At 37.1% G+C, this 17,129-nt stretch overlaps 1 pseudogene; it reads right to left on the bottom strand.

Moving 5' to 3' along the window:
* Positions 1 to 2,157: 2,157 nt before the first annotated feature.
* LOC110296497 lies at positions 2,158 to 3,650 on the bottom strand (annotated as a pseudogene).
* Between the last annotated feature and the right edge of the window lie 13,479 nt (positions 3,651 to 17,129).

The raw sequence follows: 17,129 nt of genomic DNA on the forward strand, positions 1-17,129 counted from the left end.
TGATTTTGTTTTTTTTTTGTTTGTTTGTTTGTTTGTTTGTTTGCCAGTCACATTTGGTTGTAGTCTAGGTTTCTGGGCTACCTAGCCTGTAGGAACAATTTCAAATTGTAAAGTTGGGGAAGCAGCTGTAGGTCTTGCCATTTCCCTTTGATCATGTCAATGTGACAAAAGAAGAAATTCAGACCCAACTTAATAGCACCTTATACGATAATGTTACCTAAAACACATGCTTTTTACAACTTTAAATTTGTTTGCTAAGAGATGTTGCCATAAATTATTAATCAGGTGTTCAAAAACTAGAAGCTACTGTTTTAGAGATTCTTAAGTATTGAATCTGGAGACATTGAATATAATAATCATTAGTGTCTTTGCTACATTTGTTGAAGTTGTTTCATGGGATGGCCTATGTGGTAATGTACTTAAATCTCTTTTAAACCTATTGTAAAACCATATATATGCACTTACACACACACGTATATATATAAAATATTAAATTTTTATCTTAGTAGGAGAACAAAACTATATTAAGAAGCTATATAAGTCAGATAATTGAGAGAGAAGAATCTTGAAGGCATAGGAGTGTGTTTGTGTGCATGTGTGTGTACATATTTGTGTATGTGAGAGACAGAGACAGGGAGGCATAGAAAAAGGATTATGTCACCATTTAATGTCAAAATTAACATTTTTCATGATTTTAATTGTTATTTCTACAAAATATGAATTAAATGTTTTTTTTTTTTTTAATAATGAGAGAGAAGACCTGAGTTTTATGTTATCTTTCCAATATAGTGAACCAGGCTACTAGCAAATTGTTTCAGCCTTCAGTCCCTAGGCTTTAATTTACAGTAGCCTTAGAGTGAAATCTGAGTATTGAGATGTGTTTCAATGTGTGAAGATCTTGTTTGCCTTAAGTGTCTCAAGGAAGATAAAAATCAATAGATGATTGTAAAATAATGCACAGATCAACTGCTTGCCTGGGTTGCCACAAAGGAAGGCTGCAGAGAGAGCTGTAAGCCTCAGGAGATACTTCTGATTTTAAATCAGAATCATTTTCCACTTCCTTTCCTTGATCTAAATTAAGGCAGAAATGTACAGTTAATTTTCCTATTTTTATTTTGTATGTAAAATAAACTACATTAGCAAAACTACATTTAGGTGGTGGATACATACTTCTAAATCAGATTGTGTGACTTTACTTTTTAAACTGTAGCAATAACAGATATGGTATTTTTACATGTATGGTTTAAAATTGCTTTTGACTTGTAAGATTATTATAATAACTTGTCTGTCAATGTATGATTTTTGTGAGAATCTGCATTTTAAGAATTGCACGAACAAATGTAAAAATAGAAATAAATATTTAGAAATACCAATTAACATTGTTGAAGTCATACTGTATTTAAAATATTTTTAAACTTTTTGAAATGAAAATATGTAGCTTGTTCCCTTCTCCTTTTCCCCTCAAACCCTTTCCACATACCCCCGTGATCTCTTTAAAATATCTGACCTCTGTTTCTTTAACTGTTTTACATATACCTGTGTATGTATAATATATAAATTTATAAAATTATATTATATTATATAAATTATAAAATACAACCTGCTTAATGCATATAAGTTATTTGTATGTGTGAGTTCAGGGTTGACCACTTGGTCAACTTAGTCAAATCTTAATTGGATAATCAATTAAGAACTAAATGTTTATTTTTTCAATTTGAGCATATTGTTTTTCCCAAATATTTCTAAATGGAAATTCAGGTTATATCTTCCTGAGGGAATTTTTTTGTAGTGTTAAATCCCTTTCTCAAAAATTTGACAGCTAGTTCCTTTCTTTTCTTTGTTCTTTTTCCTTTTTCTTTTTTAGATATTATGTCCTTTTAATAGCTCATCACTGGGAACATTTAATAATCAAGAGCAAGCTAACAGGCTAGCACTTAAAAATGTAGACTTTAATATGTGTACAGGTCGGCTAGTGGGGAAGCTGACCAAGATACATAACGTAGGAGATGCAAGGGGCCACCTGGAGTTTCTATACTTCATTCTGCTCACAGAATATTTATTAAGGTTGTTTAATATATGACTTTTCATTTGACATTGTGGAAGTCCTTTATTGTAAAGCGAATCCTTCTGTCTGGTGACAAGCAGCATCCACGACGATCACTCTGGACCCCCACGATGGATAAATTCCATTTCCTCTTGAGACACAGGATTTCTTCTGTATTTCTGGGGTAATGATTTTATAATTTCTGCAGTGTCTGGTGGCCCCTGGTGCATCAGTAAATTGGGGGACATACTTCCTTTAGAATGCTGTGAAATGACTGAGGAGTGGGAGGGGAGCGCAGCAGATCCCAGAGCTTCTGAGGCACTGAGTTTAGGTTTGTCTCTTTTGTGGCGAACTTTATTAATGGAGCATGTGGCTTTGCTACCTGCATGACCCTGGTGGCATAAGGCATTTTGCTGCCTATGGTGGCCCCCAAGTAGGGGCCAGTTAGTTCCTTTCAATGGTTTGTTAGTTTGTTGGACCATCTCATGAAGTTACTGTCAAGTTCAAACAATGAAACCAAATAAAATGAAACTGTAGCAATTTCAGTTCACAGTATAGCTGTAAGTAAATTGTCCTGGGCACATACCACCTTTCTCCCCTTCTGAATTTATGCTAGACAATGTTAATTAGTGGTGGAGTGTTTCCCCAGAGTGTGAATATTGAGACATTTGAGTTTTCAGTTGAGTCAAAATACACTTATTGGTTTGATGTGAAACCCAGATTGCATTTCCAACTCTGATCAGCTGTCTTGCTTAGGGGAGAGTTCTAGTAGGGGCTAATGCTGATGAATTACCTTCACTAGAAAATCAATTCTGAGAACACGCTCTATGGATATAGAGTCTGAAGTGCAGCTGTGTATGTAAAGGACACTGTTATTAATGACCCAAGCTGAGTGGTCTTATCAGAGCCTAATTATGCATAAACCTCCCTTACAGATGGCTCTTAACCAATCACACCCCTAAGTAGCATAAGATTAGTGGAATGCCAGGGAGGCATGGATTCTTTCATTTATCATATAATCATGCTAAGATTTGAGGCGAGTTATTGAAGTGGAAAAAAAAGAATCTTTAGGGCAACTGTGGCTGATGTTTTCCCCTAGCCACAAAATATCACTGGAAACTTATAGCAAGTCACCTATTAATTGGCAGTATGTTATGGCTATTGCTTTAGTTTGTCAGCTGTCTGTGTCTGTGTTGATGTCTCGTATCCCTACTACAGACCAAAGAATGGTTTTACTCAACTGGACTGAAACATCCAAAGTCAAAATAAACCTTTCGTTTTTAACAGATAATGGCATTGAATATTTTGTTATACTAACAGAAGAGTAAGACAGTAATTACTTCTTTCTGCTTATTTTAGTTAGCACAGCATTGTACACAATAGACAATTTTAAATGGTTTTAGTTTTAGAAATGAAAGCATAAATCTAATAGCCATCTGTGACTTTGTTACCTTTGTAGTCCTGTCATAATGTGCTTCTTGGTGAAGTCTGTGTCACCTAGTGTGTACTGTCCAGATGCTGGCACACTCTGATTACTTAATGGTTGATGATGAAATGGAAGATTGGAAGAGATGAAAATTTCAGACTCATCTTGCTTGTTAAACATGTCTTTCCTTAGCAGGAAGCTTTAGGACATTCCCTTGGGCAAACTACCTAGAAAAGTTATTCATCGCATGTAGTTGACACAACTATATTCAGTTAGATTAAATTTGTGGTGGGGCAGTCATGACTGAATGTAACCAGGTATGTGATCCAGCCAGAATGAAGAGAATGAAGAAGAGGGTGGTGCACACTGGATTGTCACCAAAAGGCTTTCCTGTCAAGTGCTGCTTTATTTTTTTTTTCAAAAAATATGTAGAAGAATCAGTTTGTAAGTATTTTTAAAATTGACCATTTATTGTAAAACTGGTGGAGTCAAATTGGTTGTGACATCAACTTTTATTGATTTTAACAATCAATGCAGACAAGACAGATAAAAGAACTATGTGGGCAACAGCCCCCATCTCAGTTTCTTCTTTCTGTGTGAAACTCTGTGATTATCATAGAAATGGTATCTTTGTAGTATTGGAACTGGTTCATAGAAAAAAAATCCACTTAGTTGATCTACCTCTCCTTCCAATGAAATATTAATTATAGAGCACAGGGCCAATTTCATACAGTATGACTTTATACATTTTTTAAAATATAATACAGTGTAATTACCAATGTACTGGATAGGGCTGAAGGCTATATTGAAGAGATATTTATAATACAATATATGCAGAGACTGAAGAAAAGGACATTCAGAGTCTACCCCATCTGGGGATCCATCCCATATACAGTTACCAAACCCAGACACTATTGTGGATGCCAACAAATACTTGCTGACAGGAGCCTGATATTGCTGTCTCCTGAGAGGCTCTTTCAGTGTCTGACAAATACAGAAGGGGATGTTCTCAGCCAACCACTGGACTGAGCACAGGGTCCCCAATGGAGGAGCTAGAGAAAGGAACCAAGGAGCTGAAGGGGTTTGTAGCCCCATAGGAGGAACAACAATATGAACCAACCAGTACCCTCAGTGCTCCCTAGGACTAAACCACCAACCAAAGAGTACATATGGAAGGACCCATGGCTGCAGCTGCATATATAGCAGAGGATGACCTTGGTGTACATCAATGAGAGGAGAGGCCCTTGGTCCTGTGAAGGCTCGATGCCCCAGTGTAGGGGAATGCCAGGGTAGGGAGGCAGTAATGAGTGGGTGGATGAGCAGGGGGAGGGAGAAGGGGATAGGGAGTTTTCAGAGAGGAAATGAAGAAAGAGTATAACATTTGATATAAAAAATCTAATAAAAATTTAAAATAAATACAATATATGGCTTTCTTTGAAATTATGTATAAAGCAACCTGTCTTTGCTGTTAAAGTCATTTCTCTACTGCTGGTATTGCTTCACTTGGAAGTTGTACTTGAAAGGACCCAGATATAGCTGTCTCTTGTGAGACTATGCTGGGGCCTAGCAAATACAGAAGTGGATGCTCACAGTCAGCTATTAGATGGGTCACAGGGCCTCCAATGGAGGAGCTAGAGAAAGTACCCAAGGAGCTTAAGGGGTCTGCAACCCTATAGGTGGAACAACAATATGAACTAACCAGTACCCCGGAGCTCGTGTCTCTAGCTGCATATGTAGCAGACGATGGTCTAGTCAGCCATCAGTGGAAAGAGAGGCCCATTGGTCTTGCAAACTTTATATTCCTCAGTACAGGGGAACGCCAGGACCAAGAAGTGGGAGTGGGTGGGTGGGGGAGTTGGTGGGGGAGCATGTGGGGGACTTTTGGGATAGCATTGGAAATGTAAATGAAATAAATACCTAATTAAAAAAATCAAGATAGCCAAAGATTTTTAATCTCTTATCTTTAACTTTCCTCAATATATTTCTATAAAATAAACAGCTAGAGATTTTGATACTGTTCTTGGCTCTTTACCTTGTCAATACTTGTGTCCCAAAGATCATGATACTCTGTATTACTAAAATGGAACTTGGAAACATCTTGAAGTTCAAGTGTCCCTTCTTATTCTTCTGGATCCTAGCTGTGCAGACTGCATTAGGTTCTGTTTTGGGTGGTTTGCATTTAAAGGGCATATGTGGGAATTATTAAAACATTGTATGCAAAAGTATTTCTAATGAATACAGAACTATTGGAAGATGCTCAGTTAATTCTTTAATACAATCCCTGCATATGTACTTCTGAACTAAACTGAGAGAATTCAAAGATATTGATTTCTAATTCTGTTTAGAGTTATGGGCAGTTGCTTTAATAGTGATGTATTGATTTAGCATAGATATCTTTTCAAATAAACTGATTTCCATATTCACTGAAAATTTACTGATTATTCCTGAATTTTCTTTTACAAATGGACACAGGAACAAATGGAAAACTACATGTGACTAAGTATGACATCACATCCCTCAGCACGGTGTTTGATGACAAAACTCAGTTGAGGTGCTCAGTGTTGAGCTGGCATTTGAGAAGAATGAATGATAGATTATTAACATGGAAAAGAGCTTGAAGTTCATCTGTTACTTTGGTTGTGGAAGAGATTGGTTCTCATTAAGATTACAAACATGCCTAGGAATGTGTGTTTGGTTTATGCTTCAAGAAGCACACTAGCATCTCTTGGAGAAGCCCTTCTCACTCCTCTTTCCAAACAATTATTTCTTTATTCACTTGCATTACTGTAATGATGTTCTCTATGGTTGACCAAAAACTATGCTTAATTTCCAAAAATTTTAATGTATGTTCTCTCCCACTAAACTGTGAGTATCTCAGGACTGAATGCTGTCTGCTCCTGCCTTTCTGATCTTTTTATTTTGTTCATGTTCAAAGGGCTTTATTGTATGTATTTTAAGTACCATTATCTGAGCTCTTCAGAGTCTATGAAATATTTTACTGTTATGGAAATGAATACTGAGTTCTTTGAATAACCACTAAGTTTGCTTCTTTATGTAGGAAAAGAGTTGTCCATTTACCTTGTTCATGAGAAACTATCATATTTGTTTTAAAGAAATGAGCAGTTCTGTGCAAATCCTTTTATTTTTCCCCTTGGTAAATAATGAAGTTCTATTCTGACTTTTCTTAGTTTTAAATGTGAAAGGGGGAATTAGGCTATTGGATGGTCCTCATTTACTAATGCTTATTCTTTAAAGTTCAGACAAATTGTTTGATACACATAGACTATGGGGCTATTTATAAAACTAAGCTGGGCAAAATGAATTTATCATAATATCTGATTATTGTGGCATAAATATTAACTCTATACCATTTTCTTAGAAAAGTGATGGCCAGTTTTATTACTTTATTTTCGGAATGAAAAGTATGAATATGTTAGCCCCATACAGCTATTGCAACAAATCACTAGATACTTAATGATTTTAAAGAACATGCAGTTTCTGTGACTGGGTAGAAGATGAGATAGATAGCTACCCCAGATTCACAGGCCTTGTCTCTTTTAAGGTAAACCCATTTCATCTAGCTTTGTCTATTCCAGTTATAGATTCCCTCATACCTTGGCTTGCTGACTTGTATCACCCTGTCTCTGTTATCTCAGTTTCTATAACACTTCTGGTCCTGTGAAAACCTAGCACATAAGAAGGGATAAGCCATTATACTCTCCCCAACTCTAGATCCTCAATCACACCTTCATGTCCTTTCCTCATGCAGGGTAAGTTATTCACCTCTTTTTGAAATCATGATGTAGCTTTCTTTAGAAAGTTCCATCCCCCCTTTGGAAAGTTATTCTATTTACTATATGGTAATAAAAATTGTTTATAGAAGATTTTTTAAAAGCTTCCTAATACTGTGTCTTATAAAAAAAAACCCTGAAATATAAAGAGTGATTTTTTTTTCTTGATGTGAGATGGTTTAGGCACATATAATTTTATTTAAATCAACTGCAATGAGTATGAGTAGAGAAGGTGAATCATAGCAGTTCGTTTCAAGATTTTACACCAGGGGGTGGGGTGGGGGGTGGAGGTGGCTCATTCTTTCTTGTGTTAGGTTTTTGAAACAGAAGTGTGAAGTAGCCCAGGCTAGCCATGAATTTGGTCTGTAGCTGTGGGTAGTCTTGACCTATAATCCTATTGTCTCCACCTCTTGAGTGCCTGAATTTCAAGTGTTTACTGCCATGGCTGGTTTGATGTGTTTCTGTTTTAAGCAATGATTGATATGCAGGACATGTACTTTGCAGGTGGAGAGAAAATGCTGTGATTAGTGTCCTGTTATTTATTACTTTTTTCCTACTGTAATGAACACCAGTGAAGATGAGACATTCTGTTCATGTAGGTAGGATTGTTGTCATTTTATCAATTGGTAATGGAAGCACTTGCCTTGAGTAATTACGTTAACAAGAAAAAATATCCAGTTCCCTGAAAATATCCCAGTGACATTTTTAAATGATTCAACTGTATCTTGCAATTTGTATTTTCAGAAACCTTGGATATTCCTGTCATCATGACTCCTTGCAATTAAAGACTCCTTAAAGACATTTGGCAGAGATGATTAATGAGTCCCCGCCTTTTCTAAAAGTAAAATAATCCAAATGTCTCTTTCACATGAACACTTGCAGAAATGATACAATTGTCAGTGTTCAGTTTAGATGTGATATGACACTTGAGAGTGGTAAACTAAAGTATGTCAGTGATTTGAGGCAACCAATCTATACACTTTAGCACTGACCTATGAATAAATGCCATAAAGGGATTCAACATTTTAAAAGTTTAATATAAAATATCATAACTGCATCAGGATATTTTACCTACAGGTGGAGAAAACAAATTCAAAACACTTGAACGACTCTTTCAGAGATTTTCGCAAATCCTAGGATAATACTAGTTCAGCACAGATGAAACAATTCAACATCAGTGTGCAGAGGGTTTGAAGTTCATTTTGTTGGAATGAGTTATGCAGAGATTGTAAGAGAGTGCAACTTCTGCTTTGCTTGTACACAATAACACCCTATTATAGAGCTTTTACTTCTATTGTCTTTTACGTGCAAGAATATAATTATTAACTCCCTCTAGGTATCATGAAAGCACCTAGATACTTCTCAGATTAGTGTCACAATTAATGTTTCTTGTATGTAAGTGTAAGGAGATGATGTGTAAGGGACATTTTCAGCATGTCTAAACAGACGTAGCTTTTCTGATAGAATTTAGGAGCAAATATTTGTTATTGATATTTGAATGCACATGAGAGAGAAGTAATATTAGAATCTAGGAAGAGGGATTGATAACAATAAATTTGGAGTGAGGTAATGATGGCTGGGTATATGAGTAAAGTAGATTATGCAAACACTTGACAATTTCAGAGAATAAATATAAATGTTTTGTGAAGCCTCATTTTCTTTTTAGTTTCAATTAATATGATTTTAAGTTTTAAGTTACATACTCAGAATCAGTACATACAAAAAGCATTTCTTCTTGTTACTGTGGTACTTGAAGTGTTCCTGGCCAGCTTGCACATGGTAACATGGTAAACATGGCTCTGGCAGAACTTGCACTTCTCCACCATTCCCTATGTCTTGCTAAAAAAAAAAAAAAAAACTATTAGATTGCTTTCCTAAAGCTATGTGTCATGGTCTATTCCCTTTTATGGCCTACCCTTCCTCCTTACTCTGACTACCAAAGTCAAGGGATCAAATTATTGAAGTACACCGATCAAAGGCCGTCTTTGTCTCATCTAATTAGCATGGCCAATTGAAGTTAAACACCTCATTCTAACTTGGGGATTCCCCCTTTACCTTTATAAATGGCCATTTGCTGTGGGCCATCTCCTTTCTCCTCTCTATCCAGAGGCAGTCCTTTGTCCTACTTACCCTTACCCTCTCTGTCTCCTTTTATTCTCTCTCCTTTGTTCTTTTCCCCTTCTCCCCTTTTCTCTATTTTCTGCCTTTGTCCTTTATCCCTACCCTTTTTCCCTCTGGGGCACATAGATCTTCTTTGTGTAGAACTTGGTCTTGAGGGTCCTAAGAGATACTTTTCTTTTCTACAGGTGCTTGCTTATTTCCAATAAAAAGCAGAATAGACAGCAAAGCTGTGCACACACTGTGTTCTGGTTTTATCCACATGACTTCTAAGGGACAGTGGCTTAGAAAATCCAAATTAAATGTGCTTGAGGTTCAAGGAAATTGTTTACCAATGTTCCTTGAAATGTCTAGATTATTTTGAAATTTCGTACACTTTCAAATGCACCACAGCATGCTTAAATTACATAAGAATTCTCAAATTCTCAATATATTTTGTTTTCACATGTAGAAAATTGACTTTGAAACTTAAAGGGATGGAACATGTATTAAATCACGTGATGGGAACTTGTAGCTAGAACAGGCTATTCACAGTCTTTAAAAATGTAGGTGGGTAGGAAGGTGGTGAGATCTGGCAGGAGTTGGGAGAGGGAAAGTATATGATCAGAACACACTGTGTAAAATACTTTAAATAAGTTTTTTTAAAGTATGTAGGTCTGTGGAGAAGGTTGAGCACCTCAGTTATTACTTAAAATGCTTGCTCTCAAGCATGGAAACCTGAGTTTAGGACCCTGGGACTCACAGGAAAGGCAAGGCACAATGTTGTATGCCTGTGATCCCAGCTCTTTGGATACAAAGACAGAGATTTTCCTGGGGCTTGCTAGCCACCAAGTTCAGCTGAAAAAAAAATGAGTTCTAGATTTAGTGATAGATACTATATCAAAAATTAAGGCTGGGTGCTATAGAAAAAAAATCTGACATGTTCTTCTGGTTTTTTCACACATGCCACACACATGCACATACAGCTGCCCAGAGGCACAAACACAACAGGAACAAGCACACACACAATAGATATTATTTGTTGCCACTGAGGAGTTGGGATTATCAATTGCTATCAGAGTTACTCAGAATGCTCTTGTTCCACCTTCTAAGCCCATTAAGACTTTTCCTTCAAATCTAATTACTTTATGAATACTGTATTCACCAGTGGTCTTGGGTGTTACTCATTCCTCTCTCTTGCCTGACTCATCTTTATAAAGAAGAAAGAGCATGGAAAGAACAACTTTCTTTCACATTTAATAGCATTGTTTTGTCCAGAAAAAAAGGAAAGAACGGCTGAAGGTTTTTTTATAGCTTCCCATCATATTTTTGACTGTATTAAATAATATTAGTCGTGACAGTAATACTCTCAATGTTAAATTATGGTCAGTAAAGATAAAACAAAAGGCCTGGGTATTTCAACCAAATTGAAGAGAGCTTCTAATCATGTGGTAGTGACTTGCATGTTCCTTACATGGGGGTAAAAATTAAATGAAAACAATCTTGTGCAGAACCTTTGGAAAATAAAATGAAGGAACGATTTCTCATGTTCTTCATCTGTTAAGAGGAATCCTCAGACATAGACAACTTAGCTTCAGTCTTGGAAGGAAAGGAGATATCAGTGAGTGCTCAGTCCTCTACATCACTTTGGGGTTTATGATTGTGAGGACATCAGTGAATTCTGATCTTTTTTGGGGGGACTGAAAAGGAAAAATATCCCCATCCAAAGGTAACTGTCTGAGAGTTCCACAATCTTATTTCTAGAAAGGATTTGATACAATAATACAGAACAAATCCATAGTCACTTGTGTTAGATTCTCTGTTCAAATGGTTCTGATGATAGGCAAGGTAAACCGTTTCTCTATTAGGCCACATATTAAATATTATCTACTAGATTTTGAAGACAATAGTAGTACTTTCAGAGAAACAAATTCAAAATCATACAGTTGCATACTGAAGTTGGTATTTCCTTAAGTGAATGTCCATATGTTATGGGAAAAATCTTACCCACTCAGTTTCACAATAAATTTAAATTTTATAAAAATGACCTCTTTTAAAGTATGACACAAGATTGTTAATCTTAATATTCATTTCACAACATGTTGCTTACCATTTGAGAATGAAATCAAGTCGAAATTAAATACTCTCAAGTCCAATGAATACAAAATAGCACAATTTCCCTGATGCTGGACTTAGGGGTCAAACAGTCTTCTTCAGACGTTCAGTAGCTCTGTAGATGAAATTAACCTCTCGACTCACTTCTTTGTCTGTGAGTTGGAGGTGAAAAGAAGTTCTGCCTCAGATGCTGGCTGTGAGGAATAAATGAATTAACAAGTAAAGTGCTTGGCAAATGTAAGCTTTAAAAATATTTTCTCCAAATGTTTATAATATATTTCATCCAAAAGCCTTCTTATGAAATAAACATACATATATAAAACATGCATCAAAATATGCTAATTTCAATCCATTTGCAATTCTAGATGCTTTGTTTCTCTTAAAAATGAGAAAGTAAATGTTAGTAAAAACTTTGACTAGACAATAAATTAAGTGGTTTTCTTTTACAATTTAGAATGACATGTAAAATACTTTGTAGCAATTTAAATAACATAATAAGCACCAAATATATATATATAAAATCCCTGTGTTTCTTAGCCAGGGCTGAATAAATTCACCAAGTAGTGATCAGAGTTCCACTTTTGACTGGCTTCCTGACATTTGTATTGTTGCTTGTTATATGGATTTTTATTGGAAAAAAACTAACTTAAGAAATAAGAGAATGTGGGCTCTTTAAGAGTGCTAGTGGTGCCTGCAGAGTACCCTAGTTCCCTAGCACCCATGTAAGAATGTTCCCAAACTCCTGAGTGTACAGCTCTGCAGGGATGTGACACCTATTCTGGCTTCGACAGAAAAGAATATTATGGTACTGGGACCATAATATTAACATAAGTTATGCACTCTCAGTAGTAATGTCAGCAATGATGAGGGATGTTCTTTCAGGTTTCTGAAGACAGTGCTAATTAAGCAGAAAAGATTGTTGTGAAGACAGAGGGAAACATATTCTTTCCCTTATTGGGTTTTCCCTTACAAATTGGTATTTGTAAAGATGTAGAAAGAAGATAATATGATGAAGTCATCATTTGGGAGCTACAGAGCCAAATAGGGGTAGCTCTTGATGGACATAATAAACTACTAAAAATAAATGACATTTAAAGAGAATATTATTATATTTATATGTTAGAGAACTCAAATCAAACTCAGTGGCTAGAAAAATTAATTTTATGCAAGGTGGGAAAAAGATAGGATTCATCATGAAAGGAATGCCAGAGGAATGGCCATGTGTATCAGAGAGAGGTGAAGGTATCAGAGCACAATTCATAAGGTAGGGAGGAGTCTGAGTGTCTGGGATAGAAGGCAGCTAGAGAAACTCCCTACTGTCCATACAGACTCAACCACTGCAGAGGAACCTCAGATTTGTGTTGTTGAGGAACCCGAGAGTTCACCATTTGTTTACTGACTGGGGACAAGACAAAGTCACATGGTAATGGGGAAAATAAAAACTTCAGTTTCACATGAATTACTTTTGAATTATCTACAGAACGTCAAAGACTGACAAACCAGTAAGTAGTGGGCTAGATTATATGTGTCTGGAGCATGGGACTTCTTTGGCATTGTGTGTGTCGGTGGTTGGCAATATAAATACATAGACAATAATTAAATACATAGAAATAGTGGCATGTTTTTTATCAGAGAGTGTATTGAGTATGGTCACTAGAAGGTCAACATAGTCTTTTTGAGACGTAGAAAGGAGAAATCAGAAAAGGCCATGCACTGAGGTAGGAAAAACTGACACCATACAGGGAGAAGCAACCCAATAAGGGAAAGAGTATGTTTAAAAATATATCTGTAAAGGGAAGTGTAGTTAACTGTGTTAACTCCTGCCAAGACAAGAAGAAAAAAAAAAGTTAAAACCTAATTATGGCATTAGTCAAAAAGACAATTTCTAATAAGTTTGAAAATGATTCATTTTCTTAGAAATCTGCCAAGGTTAGGAGAAAGAACTTGGTGGGTACCTGATGAGAAGGACGGAAATGAGACAGTATTGACTATGACTTCAAACAGTTGGTGTATGAAATCGGGGTAGGCTTCTCTCACTAGGCAGAGAAGCAAGACTCTAAGAAGTTTGTTTCAAGAAGGGTGGGGTTTTGCATATTAAAATATCAATGAAAAAGAACATGAGGGACAGGAAGTAATAAGCTGACTCAGTTCCTGTGTGGATGGAGGGCACAGAATGGGGGAAAAAAGACTGACCTTCAGTCAGAGGAGGCAGTGCTTTCTCACTGTGACAGAAGAGAACGGAGGTAAATTATGTATCCATACAAATTCTGTTTTGGCAGCAGAGTGTTAGGACAATCTTGAGCTGATGCCTCACTTCCTGGTGAAGATAAGGACAGTCATCTGTTGAGGGAAGGGGAGAATGAGTGGCTTCAGAAATGAGCCTTGGAAAGACATAGCGTAAAGTACTTGTTGAACTGCACGATTCAGAAGACTTCCTGTAACGTCTGATGTGAGTTAATTCAGTGGATCCTCACTCAGAACAACCCTCTGGCAAAATTGCCAAGTGTCTTCCCATTTTAGCGAAGAGTGTGGGGTGTGAGCCTGAACTAGTCACTGAAAGGAAGGGAGAGCAAATTGGCACTGATTTTCCTGAGGTGACAGGCAATAAAATCACAGATGCACAAATCTAAAAGACCTGTTCATCCTGGAATGACGGAAAAACAAACAAACAATACAAACATTACCGAGGTGCCATGAAAGTGACTTGGACAAAAACTATTTGTACACTGTGTTGAAATCATCTTTATGCATCTATCTTCTGCAGAAGCTTGGTATGCCTGAATCCTACCAAGAGTCTTCCACCTAATGCATGTGGCAGGCTCATGGCAAACACGTACTTAATGCTGTGTCAGGTTATGCTATTGCTTTCTAGACCTACTAAGTGCTTTATTATATTTGGGAAGCACTCTAAATTCCTCTTACTCCATGCAATATGATTTTTATCTGAGTCTTTAAATGTCTCTGCTTTTTTTTATTTTAATTGCATGTATGTGTTTGACTTATACTGTCTACAAATGAATGCATACATCAGCAGTAATTGAAAACTGAAGTCTAACACCGAGTTATAGATTTGATGACCATGTATTTGTAAATTACAGAAAATAACTGCAGTCTATGGAACTAATGTTTAGGCAGTAGGTTACTTTAACACACAAATATTTTTGTTTTATTTACTTATGCTGAATTAATATGATGTTCTGCCTTTAATCAAGAGAGGTTAACTTAACTATCATAAAAATCATACCATCAATTTTTAGATCTGGCTCCTTCTAAAACTTAGCAACATCTTTTCTTCTCTTTCTCCTTTTAGTTTATATTTGTTCAAAAACAGACAACATTTTCACATTAGCATAACTAATGCAGAAAGTCCTCCCAACAGGTTGTTTGGAGCTCAGTGTGACCCATTTCAGATTCTTCACCCTAGAAGCACCAAAAAATGGTGTGGGGATTTAGCCACCTAATTTGTTGCAAATTTCTATAGATGTAATAGAAGACTAGTAAATGGAAGTGCAATTTAGAATTACAAATTAGGGCAAATTAAAAACAAAATATCAAAACTTTTCCTAAAGATGATCATTCTGCATTGATGAGGATGCTAACTGTGTAAACCATAGTAGCAACTTAACTTTAACCTCTGTACATCAGTTCATCCATGGTAGAGTTATAGATGTGGTTTAACTTTCATAGCATGGTAACAGTACACAGATTACATGCCAGTTTGGGAACACCTAGTAGTAAAATCATAAGCATAGAAAAAAATATTGTCTGGGCTTGTAGGTAAATGGATGGAACTAGAAAATATCATCCTCAGTGAGGTAATGCAGATCTAAAATGACACACATAATATGCACTCACTGATAAGTAGATATTAGCCAAAAAGCTCAGAATCCCCACGGTGCAACTCACAGACCTTATGAAGCTTTACAAGAAGGAAGGCCAAAGTGTGGATGCTTCAATTCCACTCAGAGGGAGGAACAAAATAATCATGGGTGGCAGAGGGAAGGAAGGATCTGAGTAAGAGAGGGAAGAAGGAGGGAAAAGGTGGGGAGCAGGATCAGATATGGGAAGAAGCAGGAGAGAAGTTCAGAGGGCCAGGAGAATGAATAGAAATATGTAGAAGGGGGTGGGGAATGGGGGAACCACTAGAAAGTCTCAGATGCCAGGGATCTGAGAAGCTCACAGGACCCAGTGGGGATCACATTATCTGAAATACCCAACAGCAAGGAGATAGAACCTGAAGAGACGCCCTTCAGTAGATAGACATGGCCCCAGGAGAAGGATGGAGCCACTCACCCACCTCAAAATCTTTAACCCAGAATTGCTCCTGTCTAAAGGAAATGCAGGGACAAAGAATGAAGCAGAAACTGAAGGAAAAGCCATCCAGAGACTATCCTATCTTAGGATCCATCACATCTGCAGACACTAAACCCTGACACTATTGCTGATGCCAAGAAAGGAGTCTGGTATAGATGTTCTCTGGGAGGTTCTGCCAGCACCTAAGACAGATGTAGATATTCACAGTCAACCACTGGACTGAGCCTGGGGAGCCCAATGGAAGAGTGAGGGGAAAGGACTGAAGGAGCTGAAGGTAATTGCAACCCATAGGAAGAATAAAAATATCAACTAAGCAGACCCCTCAGAGCTCCCAGGGACTAAACCACCAACCAAAGAGTATACATGGATGGGTCCATGGTTCCAGCTACAAATGTAGCAGAGGATTGTCTTATCTGTTATCAATGGGATGGGATGCACTTGGTCCTGTGGAGGCTTGTTTCCCCAGTAAAGGGGGATGCTAGAGTAGTGAGGCAGGAGTGAATGGGTGTGTGAGGGAGCACCCTCTTAGAGGCAAAGAGAATGGGCTGGGGTGTTTGCAGAGGGGAGACCAGGAAAGGAAACAACATTCGAAATGTAAATAAATAAAATAATAAAAATTGAAACAACAAATCTATTTAAAATATTTATTATTATTATTATTATTATTGTTATTATTGTGTGTGTGTATGTATGTATGGATGTGTGGATATGTGCATGTGGATGCCTACAGAGACCAGAAGTGTGTGCCCATACTTCTGGAGCTGGAGCTGTAAATGGTTGAGTTATTCGACACAGGTGCTGGAAACTGAACTTGGATGCTCAGAAAATATCCAAACGTGCTCTTAACCACTGAGACAGTTCATCAGCCTCAAAACCCTAGATATTTTTAAAATATTAAGTTAATTTATTGATGTGTAGCATTGGTAAATGAGATATTATCTCTATTTAACAGATAAACATTTTTCCAGTTAGTTTATCCATTTATTCACTTTACATCCTGATCAAAGCCCACCTCTCCTCTCAGTCCCACCCTCACAAGACCATCCTTCATTTCCTGCTTTTAACTTTCCTCTGAGAAGGGGTAACCCTCCTCCACTCCTGTACTAACCCACCCTGGCACACTAAGTCACTACAGGACTAGGCATATCCCTCTCCCACTGAGGACAGATAAGCTAGTCCAATTAGAGGAACAGGATCCACAGACAGGAAACAGAGTCAGGGATACCTTCTGTTTGACTTGTTGGTGAACCTGAGTGAAGAACAAGCTACACTTCCGTTAAACATGTATAGGGGCCCCATGTCCATCCCACTCATGCCCCTTCATTTGTGGGCCAGTCTCTGG

Source organism: Mus caroli, chromosome 6 (genome assembly GCF_900094665.2).
Source record: "Mus caroli chromosome 6, CAROLI_EIJ_v1.1, whole genome shotgun sequence".
In the NCBI taxonomy this organism is placed as follows: domain Eukaryota; kingdom Metazoa; phylum Chordata; class Mammalia; order Rodentia; family Muridae; genus Mus; species Mus caroli.